Below are 18,230 nucleotides of genomic sequence, written 5' to 3'. Positions count from 1 at the left end.
TTTTTATTTTTGATGACCAAAATTGATACATTTCTTGGGCGCGAATGGTAGCATAGTTGCTTTAGTCACCTTCCTCATACGTATTATCAAATCAGTCAAATACTTTCCTTCTCACGGACTTGATATATCCATTATAGAGTAATTTCGCTTATTCTATCATGATCCTCCTTTCTTTCCATTTGTGCATCCATTCAAGTCCCATGCATAACGATAACCAATCGTAAATACAATAATCCACCAGAGATATAGGGTCGAAAAGCCACCCCAAAGTAATGAGATGCAGTTCTTTAAATATCCTAGTTAGAACTTTCAATCAGAACTCAGAAGTGTTTGATTTGATTTAGGGCTGGAAGGAGGAAGATTGCGTGCCATTCATTTACTGGTTTGCCTAACCCACAAGATCTTCTTTTTCAAGATAGAGAGTCTACTGAAGTTGTTCATTTCAATAATTCAAATTATTATAAAAAAGAAAAAAGTCTTAGACTTGCACATTGCTTTGGAATAGCTAAATTTATTAAATTAAAAATATCATATTTTACCAATTTCACATACCTTATACACTAAATAGAACCTTTAAAAGAGTTGGCACCAATTTCCCATTGAGAATTATACTTGCAAGTATTCATTAGTCGGAGTTAACATCTCTTACACATTTTATCAAACATTATGCATGCATACAACACAACTTACAAACACATCATACATTTCATTAAACACATTTCCTTACTACAAATTTACAAAATCAATTCAGAAGAATCACAACAAAATACCAATTCACAAAAGAGTGAGAGACGTTTGCATAAAATTAATTAATTAAACTACTAAATTTAATTCTAGGGCTCGGAAGTTCGAAACCCCTCACTCTCACCATAGGCTGAAGCTCGGCTTGAAGTCACACGAATGAGCAACGAGGAACGGCGGCAACGGAGACGCGAGACGCAGCAGATGAGAGACTAGAGAGAACAGAGAACTGAGAAGTGAGAATGAAGAAGAAGGGAAATGGGGGGGGGGGGGGGGGCTCCTGTGTTTTGGCCCCCCTCCGCGAGATAAAACAACGCTGTCCCACATTTTTTTAAAAAAAAACCCCAAATGTAAAATGACGTCGTTTTACATCTGGGTCTTTTTAAAAAAATTCAGAGTCGGAGTTCAGAGTCGAACTTCGACTCCGACTCCAAACCCCGTTTCGGAGTAGCTCTGAACTCCGCCTCTAAACTCCGACCACGGAGTCGGAATCGGAGCGGATGTCGGGCGGAATCAGAAATTTCAGAATTTTGCCCAGCCCTACTTATTTCCTTTAGTGCCTAACTTTTCATATTTGTGAGAAACATCGTGAACAAAACCTGTTGAACCCCATGGCCGCAAGTTACTCAAATTTAGTTTCTCGTCAGTTCATAGCTCATATGGGGTGGAAGATACTAATTTGGAGGCATTCGGTTAAGAATGTAGGCAGCAGTCAAAAGTGCATCCTCCCAAAATGAAATTGGTAGGTTTGCTTGCGCCATCATTGACCTAACCATCTCAAGCAGTATTCGATTTCTCCTTTCTGTTACACCATTTTGTTGTAGCGTACTTGGCATCGTCAACTATCTTTTGATTCTTTTTTCATCACAAAGCCTTTTAAATTGCTCAAAGAGATATTCATGTTTGTGGTCAGTCCTCAGAACTTTTAAGCTCTTGTCTAACTGATTCTCAACCATTCTAATATATCGCCTAAAGTACTATAATGCTTCAGACTTATAGGAGATTAAGTAGACATGACCATAATATGAAAAGTCATCTATAAATGTGATAAAGTAAACACCTCCGTATATTTCCCTCACACTTATTGGACTACATATGTCTGAGTGGACTAATTGCAATGGAAAAAATGCCCTAGAGGTTTTTCCAAATGATTTTCTCTTAATTTTTCCCATAAGACAATGTTCATACATGGGCAACATGATCTTAGCGAGATTGCCTATTAGGCATTCTCTAGCTAACCTAGTCATTCTTCCTGGCCTTATACGGTCAAGCCAAGCATGCCATTTATATGAATCCAAATTATCAAATGTAGAAAAAAAAAGCAATAGACTCATTTATATCTGAATAATCCAAATCCATGATCATAAAATTGTCTGATAGAAAAACACAACCATAAAAAAACATTGCCCAAATATAAGAAAACTCCATTGTTTTCAAATACAATCCAAAAACCAAGTTTTAATAAAATAACTTCAGAAAGTAAGTTTCGTCAGATCTCAGGCACATCATGGAGAAGTAGAGTGTGGCCGCCCCACAAGTCCAGGTTGTAGGTACCAAGTCTCAACACTTTTACGCTAACTCCATTCCCCACCTTGATATCATGACTCCCTGTTAGAATCCGATGATACTCCACACAATCGACTTGATCTCGCACTGTGCTCGGTCGCTCCTGAGTCAACAGTCCACATAGGATAGGAATGAGAAACCATCACATGACTAGTTACAAAAAAATGTGAGAATAGTTAGAGTGTACCTTCTACGGTTTAGTGTAGTCACGAGTGAAGTGGTCTTTCTTTCAGCAGTTGAATTACTCTAACTTTGACTTGTGCTTCCCGTGCTTCCCTATCTTGCTACGCTGAGATGTTCCTGACCTTTTCTTCACTTGTCTAGCAGCTGCCGCTATCTTGGATTTCCTGCGCTTGGGCCTAGATGCCTTGCATGAACCGAACTCAACCATATAGGCCGAATGTTTAGGCTTAGTAGCCACTAGGTGGTCAGCCTCAAGTTCCAAATGATGTGAGACATCATCAAAGTCCTTCATGTTCTCATTGTACATCAGATTCTGGCTTATTGTCACCCAAGAATTTGGCAACGAGCATATCACTGCCTGGACTTGTTGCTCATCAGTCAAGTTATTTCCTGCCGTCTTGAGTTGGTGGATCATGGTCGACATTGCCCTAAGATGCTGCTTCATTGTATGGTCAGAGCGCATTTTATACGAGTCAAACCTCATAGTCAATCTATGCAACCTCATGGCTAAAGTTCTCCCAAACTTCATCTTCAGTGCTTGCTACATGTTCTGGGCAATGTCATAGGTTTTTAATTGCATACGAGATCATTGTGCATGCTGCCTAATATGATAATGTGCGCACAACAGTTCTTTTTAACCCATTCAATATAGGCTTCATCATCTCTCTTGTGTTGGTCCAAGTCCCCTTTCTTGGGATCAATTAAGGAGTGAGTTAAGGCCTCCAAGAACTCCTGCTCATCTAAGACATATTGGATCTTGTGATGCCAAATATCATGATTCTCCCCATGCAATTTTTTCCCTTTGTTCAAATCGACAACTATATTCTTGGATGCCATTTCACTATAAAATGCACAAAAAAATGATATTATATACACACACACACCTAAGAAATCTGCCGCGTCCATCCAAACTAAACGAAAAATAATACAAACAAATCGCAAGATCGAAAATTTGCTATACTTCATAATCATCTCTTGCGCCACAATATCTAATTATTAATTTCTAACCCAATTTTTGCACAAATTTAAAAAATATATGGGAGATCAAATCCTCCTGAATCTCAACCATACGTCCATCATCTTAAGTAGTCATCTAACCCTAGTCACATGTAAAGACAGATCCTACTAAATCGACAGTAACCTTTTGGGCCAATTTACAAGAACAGCTACTTAGACTACAACAACATGTTAGGCCAGTCTACAAAGATGGTTCTTTAAGATCATTACAGTCCATTTTTATTGTCTCATCAGTACATTTACAGTTCTTATTAGGTCACTGCAATTCTTTCAGCTTATCATTCACACTGGCAATACTAACTAAGGCTAGTTAATGGGGACTTTCTATTTTATCACTAAAAAAAAAAAAAAAAAAATGAAGGCTAATGTCTAAACATTCAAGCCTAATATACATAATTAATAAAATAAGCATATATCCACATGTTCATTTCACACATACATGTAATCACATTTAATCTAAAATATTAAATAAAAGATAAAATGGAATATGGAATAACATAAAAAAAAATTAAAAAAAAAAACATGTATCTAAACAAATAAATCATGCAAAAGAAAAAAATTATGAGTAAAATGTATAATAAATACATTTATAAACCCTACCTGAACTAAGAGAAATTCGCAACCCAGTGTTGAGCCTAGCTTGGTTTTATATGGTGGTCCTGGGTTCAAAACCCAAGTGTGCCATTTTCTTATTTTATTTCTTAAAAAAAAAAAAACTTTGGGCTTATAAACACTAGACCACTAAAAATTAGCCCAGCACCTTTTCTTTTTATAAAAAAAAAAAAAGAATGGGCCGAAGGGCTCAAGCCCATTTCATATGACACGTCATCTTCATTTTCTTCCTTCTGCTAGGGCACTGATCATATGAATAGTATGCACACATTCCAGTAGCAGCCGCTGCCACCGAGACACACACTCGGTGTCCCTCTAGCACCTGGGTGGCATTGCACCACCAACAATACGCTGTGCACAACACCACTATGGTGCGCAGCCCCATTGTGGTGTGTGCAACGCCACCCGATGCACGCATTGTGGTGTCCTTCTAGCACCTGGGTGGCATTGCACCACCAGCAATATGCAACACCACTATGGTGCAAACATTGCTGTGGTCTGTGCAACGCCACCCACCCGATGCGCACACCACCACCACGGTGCACGCTGCACCACCACAGTTTGCGCAACACCCCCATGGTGCGCACAGCGCCGCAGTCGGTGCCCCTGGGGTGCACTGCACCTCCAAGGTGCGCGCTTCATCTCCCAAGTGCTTGTAGAACCACTATCGGTGCTAGTGGCACCGGTGATGCTTACAACAGCTTAGCCAACAAAAGCAACACAACATTTTCAAAATCTCAAGCAAAACCAAAAAAGGGGCACCCATCGCAGATAAAAATATATGCGAAAGAAATGGCCTTCGGTAAATTGGAATCAACTAAAAATATGCTCTAATACCAATGTTAGAAAACACAGCGGAATATCTCAAGCACAACTTATTGAGTTGCTTAACAAGTTTATCCAGCCTGAACAAATAATCTAACAAGTCTCAAGCGTCTCCTCTTGGTAGTGAAGTGTACTACATAGAATAAATTAGAGTAACACTCAACACATCCACAGCCTTGATACTTTTTCAAAAGAGAATAAAAGAGAGAGATTTTGCACTCTTTTAAGATTGTCCGAGAATTATCTGAAGGGGGCTATATGTAGCCCTCCTTATGCATCATATACGGCTGGATTTAAAGGCCAGCCTTTAATCACTACAATAAAGTGGTTGTTGCCACTTTTATTCTCAAGCATCTAATGGATAAAGCCATGTGTTACATGCCGTTATGGCATAGGAGGGATTTGCCCATGTGGGCACCCCTCCATTTACATGGGAAACTCATAAGGTTTTATTTTCAGATGATCATAAATAGAATAAAAAGATAAACAATACAAAAAAATACAAAATTTCTTATGGGATGGGATGAGGTAGCTCAGTTTTCATAACAAGGATTGTTTATAGTAAATATTTAAAATAATAATTAAAAAGTGATTTGTGTTTGAGTAATGTATGAGAAAGAAATATATGAGAACACTTTAGAATAGTTGTGTTGCCAAACAGACCATATTGGAAGAAGAAACCTCTATCTCAAGTAACAACATGAGTACGGTATAACAATCCTTGCTCTAAATCAAGAAATGTATTTACCGTGCTTCGAATGTTGATCAAATGCTGATTCCATTTGCTGAATAGGTTGCATTGTTGCTAGATGGAGAATCTACTAACGATAAATCTGCATAGAAACCCGGCTGCCTCGGGATAGACAACAAAACTTCACTGCTTGACATTAGAACCACAAAGACATGTTTGGTCTATCTTCAGGTCTTTGCTGCACACATAACAGACCCACTTGAATTAGTCTTAACACTTCAGATCATGTGTGTGTATCACCTACTGATTCATCGATCAGTTCCATTGCCCTATCTACAATCCATAGTCTCCATGCCTGAAACAAATTAAAAACCATATTTTTGTGAGTTTGATTTCCATTAAATATGCACATCTTGATGTAGTACAATATATTATCTTGGAGTGTGGAGCTTTACTCTTATTATGAAGATCTTGTTATCCGTTCCCGCATTATATTACTACAGTAGAGTTACATAATCATGTAACAACACTAGTTGTAACACTCCAATGAAAGACTCAAACCACATGACCTATACTCTAAAAGGACTAGTCAATAATACAATTGGAGTTCTATTGGAACCTTATAAAAAGCAAGAACTTCTCATTCCCAAGCAATGTGGGATTACATACACCACCTACTCTTATCCATCATATAGGGTATTACAATCTACCCCCCTTAAATTCCTGATGTCCTCGACGGGTCAGTCCGTCGTAAGTGGCACGACTCAAATTCCACATTTCTAGTTAGGATAGTCTTTGATACCATTTGTAACGCTCCAATGGAAGACCCAAACCACATGACCTATACTCCAAAAGAACTAGTCAATGATACAATTTGAGTCCCATTGGAACCTTATAAAGAGCAAGAACTTCTCATTCCCAAACAATGTGGGATCCCATACACCACCATCCTTATCATATGGGATATCACACTAGCTACCAAAGGCAATCCTCCATACCTTGCTAAAAACTAGTCAAAAAAAGAGATAGATATTTTATTTATTAGAAATTGACACTAATTAGAAATATTATTTATTATTATCTTAGCTATGCATAATATTTTTCATTTAATATATTTACTTGTCTGGTATACAGAGCCTGCCATTCTACATTGCAAAAGGGAACATGTTAACATGTAAAACAAAACTAGGAAAAAGAAACAGGACAGAATGCAATGAATCCCTAGAAGCAGGAAACATTAAGCAACAAGCATCAATTAGACAAACAATCAACCACTTGTAGTATAGCTAATGACACAATTCTACAATGCTCCGGCATTTCATAAGTCATTCTCCATAGGGAAAAGGTCATATTTGAAATGCATTAAAAAATTTTTCAACCAAAGGTACATCAACCGGATTCATTAACTAACCTGTTGTACTTGGTTTTGTTGCATCTGGACTAGTCTGCGGTGCTTGATACTTCTGCACTTCGCTCTTCTTAAACTCTGAGAGGCAAGCAAATTTCAGAGTATGCAGGCGATAGGCTCATATACACACTATGCTAATGTTAGGCAAAATGAGATTTTTATGTGGGGAATATTTGGATGCGAGCGACTCAAACAAGTATCGTCTTTACTGGAAAAGAAAATGATAGATTGAATTGCATCCGAGTTCCTGAGCTGGATATTTTAAAAGAAGTTTACTTTGCAAATGCTGTCGTCTAAGACTCTAATCTCTGATGATTTTGCGTGACGGGCTCAAAGTTTGCCATGCTTTGTTCTTCTTCTCCTCATAATTTTGTCTATCTTATGAACATAAGAGTAAAAATTGGAATAAGTTCGAGAAAAGAAAATTAAAAAAAACCAAAAAAAACTTTGAGAAAGGAACGCCAAAATATGACTAAGCTTTGTGAACCTCTTGAGAAAAAACATAAGCAACTTTATAGAACAAATTTAAGGTGATACCAGAAGAAACCGAACGGTTCCTAAACTTTTGTCGATGCATCAAACTAGGTTTCCCGGTGATTTTCATATTTCTTCCTTGTGAATTCAAATCAGTTATAGGCTTATGACCTTCCTGGGCATCAAGGATGTCAATAAGATAAGCACTAAATGTCAGCGATTCACCACAACTTACTACTTCGTCCTTCTTCAAGAGCCTGCATTCCAGGAGTTTCTCTTAATCATCATAGAGCATGACCTGTGTACCAATTCACAAAGTAAGCAATAAAGGACAAAAAACCCCGTCCTCTAGATTCCTAGATTAACTCTTCAAATGGCGGGAACAACTTGCGTATAAGAATTTTCTTTGTTCGGTCGGTGGAAAAGATAGCGTCTTTTAACTGCCGGTGGGGTTGCCCGCAGGGCACTTGGGCTTGGGCCGGGAATGCAATATTTGAATCTTCGCATTGCTGGCTGACTCTTTGGTAATTTCCTTCAAATCAAAGGCCATTTTTATTACAGAACCCTGCAGACTGGTCCGTCTGTTACAGGCAATGTTTTGAGTACCGTACCGGATACCGTACCGGTCAAGGCACTGGATCGAAATATTTCGATACAGGTACCGTTTCGGGATAGTCGATATATGAATAAATTATATATATAAATATATATAAATTATATTCCAAAATAATAGTCTATATATGAATAAATTATATATAAATACATATATATATATAAATTATAAATAGTCTAGTCTGAATTGGGAGTCAAGAAATAAGCTTGTAGTTTGAAAAAATGAAAAAAAAATTAAAGGCCGAAATATCGGCCGGTACATGCTGAAATACAGGCCGAAATATAGGTTGATACGGCCAGTATTTGGGCTGATACAACGTGTATATGATACATGTACCGGCCCAGTGGCTGGTATGGCAAATACCGGCTGTACCAGTCGGTACGGTACAAGATTAAAAACAGTGGTTACAGGGGCTTTAACAGCAACCAATAAAATCACACCACGTCAGCAAATTCTACACACATATAGTAAGACGCTACACATCTAATTTTCTAATAAAATCTTAACTCTGAATAAAATCAAGATTCCAAAATTCTACACAGAAACCCTTCTACATATATAACCCCTTCTATTAGTACCACTGCACAATGCCGTCGAAAGTTCAGTCACCCACCAAGGGTGAAGCTTGAAAATAACTTTTGGGGAAGAAACTGATTATTGTTCTAATAGGGGCGGGCATCGAATATTCACAAACTTGAAAATAATTTGTGGGGAAGAAACTGATTGATTATAATTGTTCACATTGGGGTTGATGGGCTGACCAATTAGGAAGAAGCTGATTATTCTTTACATGGGGGCACTGATTAGGAAGAGACTTGAACAAGCTAGAAACTCAATCAAACAAGCCACGGGTTCAAAGTATTATCAACATTATGGATTAACACAATAGTTCAAATAAAGATGCACAAGCCAAAAACCCAATCGAAATTCACAAACTTGTTCACATGAACATCAGTACCGATCAAAACCCAGAAACAACCAATATGAACATCAATACCAATCAAAACCCAGAAACAACCAACATGAACAAAATTACAAGAGAACAGTTTGTGTAGCCACGGATTCAGGGGCTTCGTTGTCGATGGCAATGGATGGTTCTTCGTCACGGCAATAAATGGGTCTTCCTCATGGTAACGTCGAATCCTCACGGCAACGGCGACTCCCAGAGATACATGATCGATTTGTATGGTTGGAGCCCACGAGTCACTGCAACGGCGATGCCTCATGGCAAGGGCAACTCCTCACGAAGATGGCAACTCCTCACGCATCACTTCTCACGCGCTTCGGATTTTGCAAATGGGAGGTTGAGGGACTGAGGGCTTGCAAATGGGAGGCACACGGTTTCACACCAAGGTCCTTGTTCCTGTCCGTTGCAGACCTATAGTTAGCTAAATGGAATGCCTACGTGACTTCCACCCATTGGTGGGTTGTTCTTTTGGGAAAACCAGCACAACCGAGTAGAAGATTTTCTCTTTTTATTATAATTGTAACATTTGATTGACTAACAAAGGAAACATTCGACATTTTGTAGGGCATAACTTTATGAGATAGGAAGTGGTTCATCTTATATCCTTAACTACGAGCCTTGAACATGAAAGGGAACCTAAACCCTGTTGCTAAATTTCTAAGGTATGTGTTGTCTGACCTGTATGCTTACACACATACTACTTAATCTCAATTAGTAAGTGTTTGATGCCGATTATTGGATGTCGTCGTTCCTTCATTGACTCGTGGTGGACCAATCAATGTCACATAAAAAAATGTTAAGAATAACAGCACTGCTAGGTACAGTCGGGGTGGAGAATCATTGGGGAATCAATTGAGCTGATATATTATTCAAAAATAAAAAGATAGTAAACAGACAAATGAAATTTCATTCCATTTAAATACATCTCTCTCTCTTTCTGGCTTCAGAGTTCTTTGCCTTCTCATTATCTCAATCAAATATGATAAAAATTCTCATTCTGATTGTGTTGATAAAGGAAGGAAGAAGAAAAAGTCGAATCTCATATTTGTAGGATATTCAATTGTGATTTTTCTCTATTTTCTCGGCAACCAAACAAACTGCTATGGACTATTGTTGTGATTTTCCTTTGTTTTCTCGGCAACCAAAAAGATTGTTATGAATTATTGCATGATTTTCCTCTGTTTTCTCGGCAACCAAATAGACTGCTGCAGACTATTGCAGTCTATTGCATGATTTTTCTCTATTTTCTCGACAACCAAAAAGACTGACTTCTGCTGTCCTATTGCGAAGTTAGTGGTGATGATGGTGCCGAGCATGAGCATGTCGTCTTAGAAATTAGTAAAGAAATTATATGTAAGTTGGTGAGGCATCTAAGAATAAAATTCAACCTGGATTCTCAGATTCATAGGAAGTGTGAAGAAAAAGAAATTTCGACTTGTGAAGGAAAAGAAAAAAGAGGCTTTTGGCTGAGTTTTCAAGGGTTATGAAGAAGTATAAGAGTTTTTGAGGATTCATGGAAAAACAGAAAAGCTTTTGGATGGCAAGATGGCAAAAGAACCCAAATGGACTGGTGGGTACATACATTGACTCGTTTTTACCGATGAACTTTTCCTTCTTTTGATCTTTTTCAATGTTCTGTGGAGTTTAGTTCTCCATTCTCATCTCTTTCGCTACCTTTACGCAACTTAAAAGACTTTTGAGGAAACGGCTAGAGATAAAGAGTCATGGAATTGAATGAAATAAAGAGAGAAAAGAATAAAAAATTTATTTTTTTATAAAAAGTGGGCCTGGTTATGCGGGGTTTCCCTAGTCGGTTGCAAGTAGAGTTTTTCTAAGAATAATGATAAATAGAACTTTTTCTAAGGAAACATGCAGCGAGTATTATGCATGCTTGGAGTTTTAGCTATCAAAAATTTCCAGGGAGATATTGTTTCATTAATGTATAAGAATTCATTTAGTTTTTCAGTTTAACTTATAGAATGAAAAGATCTTTTCAACTGTACTAATTTTTAATCTTTATGTATTGATATTATAAGATATAAAATAAATAATAAAATCTATCTCTTTCCATTCGTTTAAGTTTTGTTTAACAAGTAGTGATTTTCACATGATCTATATATGAAACTAAAGACCCGAAACAATGTATTCAACTTGATGCCCATTGATAGTCATATATAGCCGTCCCCACCAAAAATAGGAACTCATGGTTGAGTTGATCCATGTTGGATTTGTTGGGAAATATTCCGAAATACTTTGTAAACTAGAGAATATGTAAAATAACAAAAACAAATTAGAAAGAGAAAACCTGATGTTGAGGCACGTTGTGATAAACGCTTTCCTTAGAGTAGATTTCACCTCCTCCAATTTTAAATATGCACTAGACTTCTTGACAGCCTACTCCGAAGATACAACAATAACGGTTCCCGTTAATCTTATTGTTGATGCACACAAAATGAGATCCTCGAACTCGATATAAAATAGCCAAATCGCAAAGAAAGAAAGACAAAAAGAAGGAAAAAGTGTTTCTCTAATTTTTGTAGAGAATTTGGAGTTAATGAATATGTGGGTGGGGTTCCCAATTTATAGAAAATGAAAAGGCACTTGTGAAAAGTCACAACTGAAATGAAATGACACTTGTGAAAAGTCACAACTTATTTAAATGAAATAGTACTTGTGAAAAGTCACATAATATAAATGAAATGATACTTGTGAAAAGTCACAAATAAAATGAAAGAACACTTTTGAGAAGTCACAACTTCTCAAATATTAGAGAATACATTGAAAATGTTTCTAATTCGCCAAATGACACAATCCTTGTTTGGTTGACAAGTGGTTAAGACTCATATCCTCAAGAGGCATACATTAGTTCAAGTTACTATGATATCTTTTCATTTAAATGTCGACAACCGAACCGATACATTGAACAATGGTAATAGGTCACATTATTTTTTACTTTACATAAAATATTTTAATCATTTCTAAGTTTAAAAACCAACAATCCCCCACCTAATTAAAATATTTTAAAGGACAGAATAGAATAAAATTTTTTTTGGACTAGGTACTATGCATCAATAGAGGTAGCTTATGTCTTTGAACGTCTACCTAGTGTTAGCGTGTTTCCATCTGAAAGATCCATGTTAAACCAAGTCTTAAACTATAATCTTTTAACTCAAACTTATCCACACCACACACATAGTACGACATATATCAGGTTCCTTTCAAGGTGATGCATAAAGGTCATTCATCGTATCTTGGATTCACGAGCGCTCTAGGAAATATCCCATATACCATAGACTATGGCCCCACAGTCACACTCACATAGGTGAGTCCTCCAAGAGTACTTGCAATTCAATACCTCGCCTTAGTCTTAGACTCATTCAAAACATTTCACTTTTCCTTTGTCATTGCATTTGTAGCACTCACACTCTAGAGATGGACCTATTATAATATTTTAATAGTGTTATCCAGTCACTCAAACAATTTATTCTTCCCATTGAACCTTCTTTTTGGGATCTCTAGTCAGGAAGGTTGGATTGCCGATACTGGTGACCTAATTAATGGGCTTCAGTTTCACCCCTTTTGATGTACCTATGACCTTCGACTTTGCCATTCCTTTCGTCAAAGGATCCGCTAGGTTATATTCTGACTTTACATATTCCAAAGTCAGGTATGTATTCTTTATCAGGTATCTTATCGTAGAATGCCTGATACTCAAATGTCTCCTCTTATGATTAAATTGTTTATTATTACAAACACTTATCATAACTTGATTGTCATAAAGAACACAAATAGCTGGCATTGATTTTTTAACTAGTGAAATTTCTGATAATAAATTCTTAAGCCACTCTACCTCATGTCTGGTAGTATCCAAGGCTATTAATTCAGCCTCCATAGTAGATCGTGAAATCACGGTTTACTTGGAAGATCTCCAAGCCACAGTTGCTCCACCAAGAGTGAAAATATATCCACTTGTTCCTTTACGATCTACTGTGTCAGTTATCCAACTAGCATCACTGTATGCTTCTAATACAGTGGGATTCCTAGAATAATGGATACCATATGTCATGATTCTTCTCAAATATTTAATAATTATATCCAATGCCTTCCAATGAGAATCATTAGGCCTATTAATATATCTGCTAAGTCTACTCACAACATATGAAATATCAGGTCAATTGGAATTAGCAATATACAGTAACGTACCAATAATATGGAAATATCTCAACTGTGACACATGATCTCCAAGATTCTTACTTAAATACAAATAAGGATCAAGAGGAGTACTGACAGGTTTGCATTCGAATCTCTCAAACTTTTTAAGAATATTTTCAATATAATGAGATTGATTTATGCTAATACCATCACGAGATCTCATTAATTTAATACCAAGAATTACCTATGCCTCTCCCATGTCTTTCATGTCAAAATTCTTAGATAAAAAGTTTTTAACATCAAGAACAATATCTATATTGGTACCAAATATGAGAATATCATCAACATAAAGACATAGCATTACAAATGCACCATCAACTATTTTAGTGTATAAACACTTATCAGATTCATTTATCTTGAAATCATAAGATAAAATTATTTCATCAAACTTTTGGTGCCATTTGTTACGGACTTGCTTTAAACCATAGAGAGATATAATAAGTTTATAAGAACATCAGTTCCCGTTAATCTCCTTGTCCGTACACACAAAATGAGATCTTGGGACCTGATATAAAATAGCCAAGCCTAAAAAAGAAAGACAAAAAGAATGAGGAAGTGTTTCTCTAATTTTTGTTGAGAATTTGGAATCAATGAATATGTGGGTGGGTTCCCTATTTATAGAGAATTAAAGGGCACTTGTGAAAAGTCACAACTGAAATGAAATGACACTTGTGAAAAGTCACAACTTATTTAAATAAAATGGTACATGTGAAAAGTCACAACTAAAATGAAAGAATACTTTTGAGAAGACTTCTCAAATATTAGAAAAGACATTGAAATTGTTTCTAATTTACCAAAGGACACAACCCTTTGTTTGGTTAGCAAACAGTTAAAACTCCTATCCCCAAGAGACATACATTGGTTCAAGTTACCATAATACATTTTCATCTAAATCTAGACTACCGAATTGATACATTGAACTGTAACATTCGGGCTCTAAGCCCAGTTCTTTGAAGTCAGCCCGGTTGCACGAAGCCAGCCCACGAGCACTTGATGAGAGACTCGATCGACGTCGTTTTGGTGAGTGTTTAATTCCCCTTTTCTGCTGCACTACTTTTCTTCTGCACGGTTTCTTCCCACTGCACTGCATTTCCGCATATCGCTCAAACCGTGCGCACCAAACCCATAACTCTTGCAGTTGTTTTACCTCTTATCATGCTCAAGAAATGAACTCGCACCTTTCTGCAGACCTTTTCAATCGGTTCCTCTCAATTTCTCTATCCCTTCACCGTGCGTTCAACCTGGGTGTTGGAGCTTCAGCTTTTGACTCCACTGCTGTTTTTTTTTTCTTAAACAACCTTTGGTAATTCCTTCTCTCAATCCGGCTTCTCTCTTTCATTTTTTTTTAATTTTTATTTCTTTCCTCTTCTTCGTTTTCTTCTGGTTTACCCGCGCAGGCTTCTCTTCTATGCGGGTTTGCCCTGTTTTGTTTACACACACAAACCACTCTGATGTTTTATAACAAGTTTTATTTATGCATTATGAAAGAAAATATATTTTTTCTGCATTCTGAAAGTAAATGTTTTGTTCTGCATGTTGAACGTTATAAATGCTCATGTTTACATGCTAGTATGTGCTCTCTGCTTACTGAGCTGTTGATAACTCACCCCTTAATCTTCATAATATTTTCAAATGATATTGATGGTTCAGCTGAGGATCAGTATTAGAGTTTGTGGACAAGATTATCTGTGAATAGATATTGGGTATCTTGTGGTATTAGTACTGCTGTTAGATGTTATTTATTTATTAAGTTGATTTCAATGGATTTAGACGGTTTATGGAAACTTATGTTAATTTTATTCTCTTCTAATTTGTTATTTGAGACATGGAGAGAAGTTGATATTTTATTTGAGTTGTTGGACTAAGGATTTGATATGTGAGTATGTATGGTTTATTAATTTAAAGTATTTACGTTTGATTTAAAGTTTTGGAAGTATATATATTCTTGGAATTGGAGATACATTTGGATTATTGGAGTTGATTATCAGGTTATATAAGTTAACTCTCCGGACTCTCGTAGTCGGGGCGTTACAGTTGGTATCGGAGACAGGTTTGAATTCTGCATACTATAAACCTTGGAGGTTTAGATATCTGTGGGTTCATAGGATGTAAAATTTTAGTATAGGAACTTGGAGACTGTAAGGATGATCATGTGGATATTTAAGTTTGAACTTCTAGAATCTTACGATTGATTTTGATGGGATTTGAGGTTTTAGATTTGGCAGATGTTAGAAATTGAATCCATGACTTTGAGGTCTTAGGTTCCAATGATGTATGTGAGTGCTAAGTGATGTCAGGCTTAAATGGCTATTTGATATATATATTTATATACATATTTATGCGTATGTTTTATTTATTCTATTGATTTATTCTTTTCAGCTAATATTTTCGCTTTTATTTATTTTAGAACGTTTCACCAAGTTTAAGCTTTAGGGATGGCGGCCCGTCGTAGAGTTCGAAGCCTTGAAGATTTGAACGAAAACAACAATGATGGGGGTTGCACGTTTGAACAATTTAATCGAACGCATCCTCCCATCTTTGATGGAAGAGGTGATGCGAACGCAGTGGAGGATTGGATACAAGACATTGAAGAAATATTCAGTGTTTTGGAGTGTACCAATCAGCAAAAGGTTCGGTTCGCAGCCTTTAAATTGACTGGAGAAGCGAAGAGATGGTGAAATTCTGAAAAAGTCATCAGGGAAGCTGAAGGGACCGGAGTGATTGTTTGGCCTCAATTCAAGCAGAATTTCTTTGATTGATTTTTCCCTAAGGCTGATAGGGAAGCTAGAGCTCGGGAGTTCACCAACTTGGTGCAAGGGACCATGACTGTATGCCAGTATGCTGCAAGATTTGCGGAATTATCACGCTTTGCCGCATACTTGATTCCTGATGAGGAGAAAAAGACCAGGAAGTTTGAGGAAGGTTTGAACTACAGGATTTATGAACCAGTGATGGTCTTACAGATTCAGAATTTTTCAAAATTAGTGCACAAGGCGATGCTAGTTGAGCAGAATCTCAAGAGGGGTGCTGATTTGCAAGAACAGAGTAAGAGAGCTGCTCCACAAGGATTCCCTAGTTCGGATCAAGGGCAATGGAAGAGGAGAAATGAGGGAAGTAGTTCAAGTCAGAGACAGATACAGGGAAATCATACATCTAACCTTTATAAATTTTGTAACCGCATACACGCTGGGGAGTGCAGAAAGTAAGTGAGTTCATGTTTCAAATGTGGTAAGGATGGGCACTTCATCAGAGAATGTCCATTGCTTGCAGAGAACAACAGAAGGCCCAACCCACCTCAAAACTTTAGGCCTAATAACCAAGGCAACAATCAGCGGAGTACTGTGCAGGCACGAGTGTTTGCTTTGACACCGGGAGAAGCTGAGGACAAGAATGATGTCATCACAGGTAAAATTTTTCTGACTTTCCTATTTTAGTTTCCTTATGTTAAGAATTAAGGATTACTTATCTTTTTATCTCTATGGATTATATGACTTAAACTTAGGAATTATTCCCTTATTTCTCAATAAGGCTACTGTTTTATTTGACTCGGGGGCTACCCACTCCTTTATTTCGATGGATTATGCTAAGTTTTGCCCCATTGATGCTATGGAGATGGATTACAATTTGAGGGTCTCGATCCCAGCAGGCGACCTAGTGACTTGTAACAAGATTATACTTAAGTGCCCAATAACTATTAGCGGGAGGGTAATACCAGCTGACCTGATAGTCTTTCCTATGATTGGGTTTGATGTAATTTTGGGAATGGATTGGTTAGCTTCCAGTTACGCTAGTATTGATTGTTTTAAAAGGGAAGTGGTGTTCAAGTTTCCGGAAGAGGAGGAACTTCAGTTTATGGGTTCCAGAGTGCGTACCTTTCCATCAGTTATTTCTGCTTTTCAGATTGACAAGTTATACGTGATGGATGTCAGGGGTACTTGGCTTTTGTAGTGGATGAACCAAAGGAAGAATTGAAGTTAGAAGAGATTCCCATCGTGAGAGAGTATCCGAAGGTTTTTCCTGAAGATTTGTGTGGATTGCCACCCGAGCGGGAGGTAGAGTTTGCTATTGAGTTAGCCCCAGGCACGGTGCCTCTTTCCAAAGCCCCTTATCAAATGGCACCATCAGAGTTAGCCGAGCTCAAAGAACAGTTGCAAGATTTATTAGACAAATGTTTCATCAGGTCTAGTGTGTCACCTTAGGGAGCTCCAGTTTTATTTGTGAAGAAGAAGGATGGGACAATGATAATGTGTATAGATTACAGAGAACTGAACCGAGTGAGTATAAAGAATAAATATCCGCTACCCCGCATCGATGATTTATTTGATCAGTTGCGAGGTGCTCAGGTTTTCTCCAAGATTGATCTCGGATCGAGTTATCATCAATTGAAGATCAAGGCAGAGGATGTACCTAAGACAGCTTTCAGGACCAGGTACGGCCATTATTAATTCTTGGTCATGCCTTTTGGTCTAACCAACGCCCCAGCGGTATTTATGGATTTGATGAATCGGGTATTTCATGAATTCTTGGATAAATTTGTGGTAGTGTTTATTGACGACATATTAATCTACTCCAAGAACAAAGCTGAACATGAATAGCATCTGAGACAAATACTTGGGACACTCAGGGATAAGAAATTATTTGCTAAGTTGAAGAAGTGTGAGTTTTGGCTTGAGTCTATTACATTTTTGGGACATGTAGTCTTAAAGGATGGTATTTCAATAGACCCCGGAAAAATTGAAGCAATAGTTAACTGGACTCAACCAACCAATGTGCATGAAGTTAGGAGTTTCTTGGGTTTGGCTAGTTATTACCGTTGTTTTATTGACAATTTATCAAAAATAGCAGTTCCTCTTACCGCCCTTACCAGGAAGAACAATAAGTATGAATGGACTGATAAATGTGAGGAAAGCTTCCAACAATT

Source organism: Juglans microcarpa x Juglans regia, chromosome 6D (genome assembly GCF_004785595.1).
Source record: "Juglans microcarpa x Juglans regia isolate MS1-56 chromosome 6D, Jm3101_v1.0, whole genome shotgun sequence".
In the NCBI taxonomy this organism is placed as follows: domain Eukaryota; kingdom Viridiplantae; phylum Streptophyta; class Magnoliopsida; order Fagales; family Juglandaceae; genus Juglans; species Juglans microcarpa x Juglans regia.
Note: the sequence above shows the minus strand (reverse complement) of the source record.